Source organism: Vulpes lagopus, chromosome 8 (genome assembly GCF_018345385.1).
Source record: "Vulpes lagopus strain Blue_001 chromosome 8, ASM1834538v1, whole genome shotgun sequence".
In the NCBI taxonomy this organism is placed as follows: domain Eukaryota; kingdom Metazoa; phylum Chordata; class Mammalia; order Carnivora; family Canidae; genus Vulpes; species Vulpes lagopus.
In genome coordinates, this window is record NC_054831.1 from 88,989,932 (window position 1) to 88,997,686 (window position 7,755).

The following is a 7,755-nucleotide window of genomic DNA, read 5'->3' on the forward strand; positions in this document are numbered from 1 at the left end:
TTCAAGAAATCATATTAGCTCCACATTCAAAAAATCCCAAATCCAAGGACTTTTCATCATTTCCACCATTCCTATCTTGATCCAACCTTTCATCATTTCTTAAGTTGCTGATAGTCAACACCACCCCATTAGCCTTCCTTCTTCTGCCCTTGCCCCTGCAGTCTACTTTGAGCTCATGGGCTAATGACATGGATTTAAAATACAATTTAGAGCATGTCATCCTTTTGCTGAAACCCAGTGGCCTCCCAGCTTATTCAGAATCAAAGTCAAAGAGTTTTTATAGCTTGCATAGCTTTACATGATCTGACATCTTCTTCTCTCGAACTTTTTTCTTCGAACTTGTTCCCTCTATATTAACCACACTAGCCTCCCTTGTGTACTTCTAAAGTCCTGTCCCTGAAGAAGAGACACTAAACTCAAAATTTCCCGTATCTTGATCCTCTTCCCACTGATAGCCCCACGGTTCACTTCCTTATCCCCATCAAATCTACATTAATTCTTTAGCTTCTTTGCAAGACTTTCCTGATGTCCCAGTTTCAATGAGTCTCCTTTCACAGGCATCCATATTCCCTTTTCTATTTATTTATTTTTTGCGTAGTACTTACCACTATCAGTCATATTGTATATTTTAAATTCATTTGTTCTTTGTCTTCCTCAAACTGAACATACACTCTGTAAGGGAAATGATTTTTGTCACTTTTAAAAAAATTAATAGCTTGATGCTTCAGTGCCTATATCAGTATCTCATGTAAAGTATGTACTCAATAAATATTTGTTGAGTGAATACTCTTAAATCATTATTCTCTACTTTCAGGTAATTTTTCCTCCTTGAAATTAAAAAAAAAAAGCCTCTATTGTTTATTTCAGTGGCTTGTACATAATGGGCAATTAATAGCTGTGTGTTGAATGAATGACTCCGTGCCTAGCTAGTGGCAATGTAGTCCTGTTTTCCTAATGGTTACAGATGGGGAGTAGGAGTATGCACTCTGATGTTCTATTCTTGGCTTTTTCTCTGACTGCATTCAATATGTATGAATATTCATTAGCTGTTTATTTTGGGACCGAAATATCAAACACTCATTTAGTAAACATGTTGGTATGGAAAACACTGGACAGGCCACTGCCGGTTGAAACAAAGACCACATATTCTCCAGGATCCCAAAATATGCCTGCAAAATGAAATGTGTCCCGGCATTGTATCGTGTGCTGCTAAATGTGCATTTGCATATGCAGATACCGGCTTCATCCCACAGATCCCACAGTTAATTGCCAATACAAAGCAGCCACTGAGGACATATTTGCTTCTCTTGTAAAGGCCAATACCGTTGTGTGGGCCACAAATGAAATGCATGCTGTTGGATCTGCAGGAATAGTTTCAGAGACTGGACAGGATTACCTCTTTGCTGAAATAAATTAGGGAGCTGTTGCTGTCAGTTCTAAAAGCCCCTGCTTTCTCATACAGGAAATACTGCTTGTTTTCCATGAAAATGTGCTGCTGGTTAAAAAAAAAAACAACAAACAACTCCCTCTTTGCCTCAACCCTGGCACATTTGGAATGACAGCCATCGCTCACCTGTCTTTACTTGTGCCTGCAAGAGCCACAGGGTCCCCGGGAGAAGAAGCAGGGTGACCTTGCTGACAGGTCACAGTGTTCTGTGGCAGTTATGCTGCCAACCTTGACCCTACTCCATATGGGGAAGGTCTCTCTGAAATCTAATGGCCAGCCCTACAAAGGGGACTTAGAAGCTCACTGGTCAGTGTGCAGACTATCATAGAACTCTTTGCCATTTTGTGAAGATCTACTTGAAATATTTGCACAATGTTAGAGTAGGCATGTGATCTAACATCATCACTTTACAGATGGGATAATGCAGGCCCAGAAAAGTGAAGCGACTTGTCCAAAGCCACAGAATTAGTTACTTCCAGGGTAGGATTAGAACCCAGATCACCTGGCTTTTCTTACCTCGGTCTTTCACTGTGTGACCGTCACAGTCATGGGCCTGCCTGTTAACCACACTGGATCTCAAATATTCACATTTTTAAGAAGTCACCCAAGAAGCAAATTAAACATGTAGATCACTGGGACTTCCCTCTCAGAAATTTTAATTTGGAAAGTCAGAGGTAGAGCCTAGGAATTATGCTTTAGCATGTACCCCAGGTGAATTTAATGTAGATAACATCAGGCTCTATAACTTGAGGAATTTTAGTACTTGACGGAAGGTCAGGGAAGATGCATGGTACATTTATTAGCACTACCACCGCAGAGCCAAAAGACCTGTTTATAGTCTCAATTTTGCCACTTCCTGACCAGATGTATTTGAACAATTGTATTTTTCAGCCTCTCTGAGTCTCAGTTACCTTACCTGTAAAATGAGAACTCACTAGGATCTTGGGAGAATTATACACACATAAGTGTGTGTGTGTGTGTGTGTGTGTGGATAAAGCCTGGGGTGCTTTGTGCATAATACATTGTTAATAGATACTGGTTGTTGTTGTTGATTATATATCATATACTTTTAAATATTCCTTAAGTAGCAAGTGGTATTTTTGATATTTTGAGACAGCAACTAAATCATTTCCCAATTTCATTTACATATGTAAATAATATATGTAAAAATATAGATATATTTCCCTTTCTCTCTACCCTAGTCTCCATCACTTCTCCCTCAACCCCACCATATCTCTAACAGAAAATACCTGTGTAGGAGAACAGGGATGATATCACTGAGATAGTTCATCTCATCTTTAAAATGTTATATTCTCTTTCCTTCCAGTGAGCCTTAACTAAAATGGCCAATTGCATTCAATAAGCCTGGTGAGAACTTACATTTCTGATTGAGAGGAAATATGTTTAAGTAATTTGGACATTTCAGTGTGTTTATTCCCACTCAGGCTGGAGGTCTTTCGGTCCAGTGAGCTTGTCAAATGCAGTGAAAATAGACTCAACCCAGGTTGTCATTTCTATGTATAAGCCAACAGGATACTAAAAAAAGTCTACTGAGAGATAAAGTAAATAAGGGCCTCAAATCATCCAAAATAGTGACTTGAGTGCTACTTTATCATCAATTGTCTGAAATAACTTGATTGCAAAGATTCTGAGGCTAGACAGTAGAAATAAACTCAAGTGTGAAGTGACAGCTATGCCAAGGAAAAGGAGATGGATGTCTGAGAATTTTGAGCAACTTTGGGGCTATCTGAGCGCTTTAGATAGCACAGATCACCTAGGGATCAGATACTCTGTGATTGACCTTGCATTGTTTTTAAAAAATGTGGAGAGAGGCAATCAGCTTGGCTACAGTGATGCATTTTATTATTGAAAATGACTCTACACATCCCATCCTAGTTGGTGGTGATAGCACTAGTAATTCCAGTATTGGGAGTGCATAGAAGAGTTTCTCTTTTTTTCTTCTAAAAATTTAGATAGGGAGCATGGCAAGTGAAAATGGGACCTTGGCATTGAGGAAGGCCAAGTTTTGAATACAGTTCCACACATCCCAGATGGGTGAAGTTGCTTGGGATTTTGAAGGTTCTGCTTCCTCATCTGTAAAATAAGAGTCCATTGCTGCCTGTAAAGGGTCATTTATGAAATTTATGAAATATATATATAAAATTTTTAACATGTAATTTAATTATGTAAACGCCCTGAATCATAGGAGATGATCAATAAATGCTTTCTCCTTCACAGCAGGATTAGTGGTAATAAAAAAATTAGAAGAAATGGGGCACTTTTCAGAACAATGTGTCCTAATTCTCCTTTAATCTTCTGTCTGAACTTAATATCTAGGTTTTTTGAATTATAGCTTACTCAAAAATGAGTTTTCTCAATGGAAATAAATAAATGATGAAAATGTCGAAGAGAAGGAAGAGATTCAAAATAGTCTAGGATATTTTAAACACATGAAGACCAACAGGATTAATAGGCCAGAATCCATGCGATATATTATTATACCTCAGATCTGTGCTTATTATTATGTATTTTGAGCAGTAGGAGGTAGGGATCTCCATCTGAATCTACTTAAAAACAGATAATAAATTCCAAATGTTTTTATCCATTGAGGAAGCTCTCCAATGCCAAGACCCTGAGCAGAGTTCTTAGATGACTAAATTACTACCAATCTCTCTCCAGACTGGTAGACTAGAAATGAGTTCCAAGGTTCCGTGGGGGTCAACTGAGCCTTTGTGAGTGCACCTGACCTTCCTCATGGGTGCTCTGTGGTCCTGTTGTTCATCTTCCCTTGGACCCATCAAACTTTGATGGTTGGAAGGAGGTAATAAGCTTATTTAAACTAAGGTGTAAGTGACCGATGGTGTTTTGTAAATATTCTTAAGTCAATTTTTTTGCAGATTTGAAGAGGAATGAATCTCTGCATATTTAACACTGAGACTTAAGTGACGAAGAATTTAGTGCATACAGTGTCAAGCTTTTTAAAATAAATAACCATTTCACACACATGCACAAAAGTGGTACGCTGTATACTTATTTGAAAACTGCTCTTGTATACTGACCATTTTCATTTCATTATATTTTTACATCATTATTATATCATGTTACCATTCTGAACTTGTGTTTCATGGCTGGGAAGGTCATTTTTCCTAAGATTTGGCTTCTGAGAGCTAACTAGAGATTAATATTTTCATACAGGAATACTTTCAGAGTTTCATGACAAACTTCTTAAAGTTCTAGAAGTAAAATTGCCAGGCCATATGGTACGCAAATTTTTAAGATACAGTGACATATTATCAAAGTGAAGATTACCATCCAAGTTAAAGAGAATGAGCACTTTCTCAGTGTTACTGTCACTGAGTATCATTATTAAAAGCAATCTAGAGGACGTGCAAACTCACAGCGTGTTTTTTTACCTGACTATATGGCCAATCGATGGTAATGATGGGATATTATTGCCTACTCTGTTGAAAGCCTATTTTGTTCTCTGTTTTGTTGCCAGCAATGCCCCTCTCACAGCTAGAGTCATCAGCTATGAACATCTGCAAGCTTGATAAGAGCACCATAAGAGTACAGTGAAGGAAGCAGGATTCTGTTTCCCTCCAAGCTAACAAAGACATAATTTAACAATTTCTGAAGGCCAATGCAGTGACGCAACCCCAGTGGGTTTCCTTTAAGAAGGAAACCGCATGTGTTCACGTCTTTCTATTTTGAGAGTGCAATAAACACTTACAAATAACGTGGAGATGCTGCTAGAAATGGAATGATTCAAAGATAGGGCCTGTACCAAATGTCAGTGTGTACAAAAAATCCAATCACCATTATAATCAGATAAGGCCTCTTTCTCCTGTGGGCAATAGGTTGTCTTTATAGATACCTTTTTTTTTTAAGGCTATGAAAAGCAAAATCAATTCTTGCTTTATTTTTATCTGAAATACTTATGAAACCATTTTTACCCTTCTATAATCTGAAGTGGAAAAACCAAACTGCAATTGCCTTTTTTTTTTTTTTTTTAATGAAAGCACATATAATTAACGATTGCCCAAGGTGGTACTGTAACTTGGAGATAGGTGATTTGCTCTGGCTCCTTCAATTCTTTTTTTTTTTTTTTTTTTTTTTTTTTTTTATGATAGTCACAGAGAGAGAGAGAGAGAGAGAGAGAGAGGCAGAGACAGAAGCAGGCTCCATGCACCAGGAGCCTGATGTGGAATTTGATCCCGGGTCTCCAGGATCGCGCCCTGGGCCGAAGGCAGGCGCCAAACTGCTGCGCCACCCAGGGATCCCCTGGCTCCTTCAATTCTTAAAGAACTGTTCTGACAGGGGTAATTGGATACAAACTCTAGCATCATTTTGTGATGAAATAATAGCAAAATAAGATGAAAATCATATAAATGCTGAATGGATTAGGTCTCCATTGTAGGCCTTTTGTCTCTTGCTACTTGGAATGCTCTTCTTTCACCATTTCCATCCCACACACCATCCATTTGGTGATGACTGCCAATGTCTATCCCTGACCCAAAGCTCACTTTTTTAGCTCCCTGGATATCCATTTGCCTCTTGACGTGTCAGCTTGCAGTTCCCCAGTGCCCATAGAGCATGGCAAGTCTGAAATCCATAAGCGTCTCCCATAAAATGGATCTTCTTGTAGCCTGCCTGAATGAAGGCAAAGAGCCAGAGCCACCTCATCAGCAAATCTCCTTTTTTTCATCCAGGTATATTAAATGCATCCATTTCTTTACCTCAGGCCCTTGTCAGCTACTTCCTCTTGCACCCGCACAGGCCTCCTCCCTACAAACCACTGCAGTTAGTGTCCTCCACTCTCAGGCTCCCTGCCCTATCCCATCCCTGCCCTTGACAGGGTGCCCCCCAAGAATGGTAGAAGTAGTCTTCTTAGGCCTCAAACATGATCATATCACCTCCAACTTCAAAATGTTCTAAGGGATTCTCATTCATTTATGATACTGGAAATGTTTTAATGAGGCCTACACAGGCATTATTTTGCACTATAATCTGTCAGTTTCTTATGCTAAAGCCATGTTATCCTTCTTCTGATTTCTCAATTGCATCATGCTGTCCGTCACCCGACAGAAGTTTTTGCACACCTGCCCCCCGTAGCCTCCCCTTCCCCTAACTCAGGACAAATTTATCTTCCTTTCCATTCTGTTTATCCCTCGTCATTCTTCATTCCTCACTTCCGGCATTGCTTCCTTGGGAAAACTTTGTCTGACCCACCAACCTAGGAGATATTTCTCTAGTCTCTGCTCTCACAGAATCTCCTTTACTTCCCTCATATTAATTAGGTCAATTTTGTAATTACACACCTGTTTGTGGGGATTGATTAATGTCTGTCCAATAAGCTCTGTGAGAATGGACTATATTAGTTTTAGTAGGGCTGCTGTAACAAGTTACCACCAATTGAGTGACTTAAGCAGATACTGATTGTCTCACTGTTCCAGACTCTGAAGTCCGAAATCAAGGCATTGGTAAGTTTGGTTCCTTCTGAACTCTGTGATGGCAGGATTGCTTCCTGACCTCTGTCTTTGGCTTAGAGTTGGCCATCTTCTCCTGTGTCTTCACATCATCTTCCCTCTGTGCCTATCTGTTCAGAGTCCAAATTTGTCCTTTCTATAAACACACCAGTTATATTGGATTGAGGCTTATCCTAATGACCTCATCTTAACTAATTACATATGCATTGATCCTATTTCTCAATAAAGTCACATTCTGATGTGCTGGGAATTAGGACTTTACCACATTTTGGGAAACAAATTCAACCCACAGCAGTTGCCATGCCTGTTTTGTCCAACAACATGTCCTCAGTGCTTAGCAGTGTCAGAATCATAAGGGAAGAGGTAAATTATACTTCTTAGCATTCACGTAGTCACACTTTTCAGAAGCAGGCATTAGGGATTTAAAGTGGCAGGATAATTTCTATATTTTTTTCTCTTCCTCCATCTTTACCATAAAGTTTTCTTTTTCTAAAAAAAGAATGTGCCGGGATACTTTCAAAGAGAATTGTTGAATACAACATCATGTAGCTGAAATTTTTACCTGAATTCAATGATGAGACTGCCCGTTTAAGGGAACTCAACAAATTTTTATGTAAGAGAAACAGGGTGGATGAGGTTGATGGCAGAGATGGGGAGGAAACTCTATTCCAAGTGGCTTTATGGATTTGAAAACACAGCCTGGAATATGAACAGAGAGGCCTACTGCTCTCCGTGCCTGAGACCTCAAATGTGACTTGGCATTCTCCAAAGATAGCTGCCACAAATCTTCATCCCAGTGCTCTTCTGCACTGTGGTTTTGTC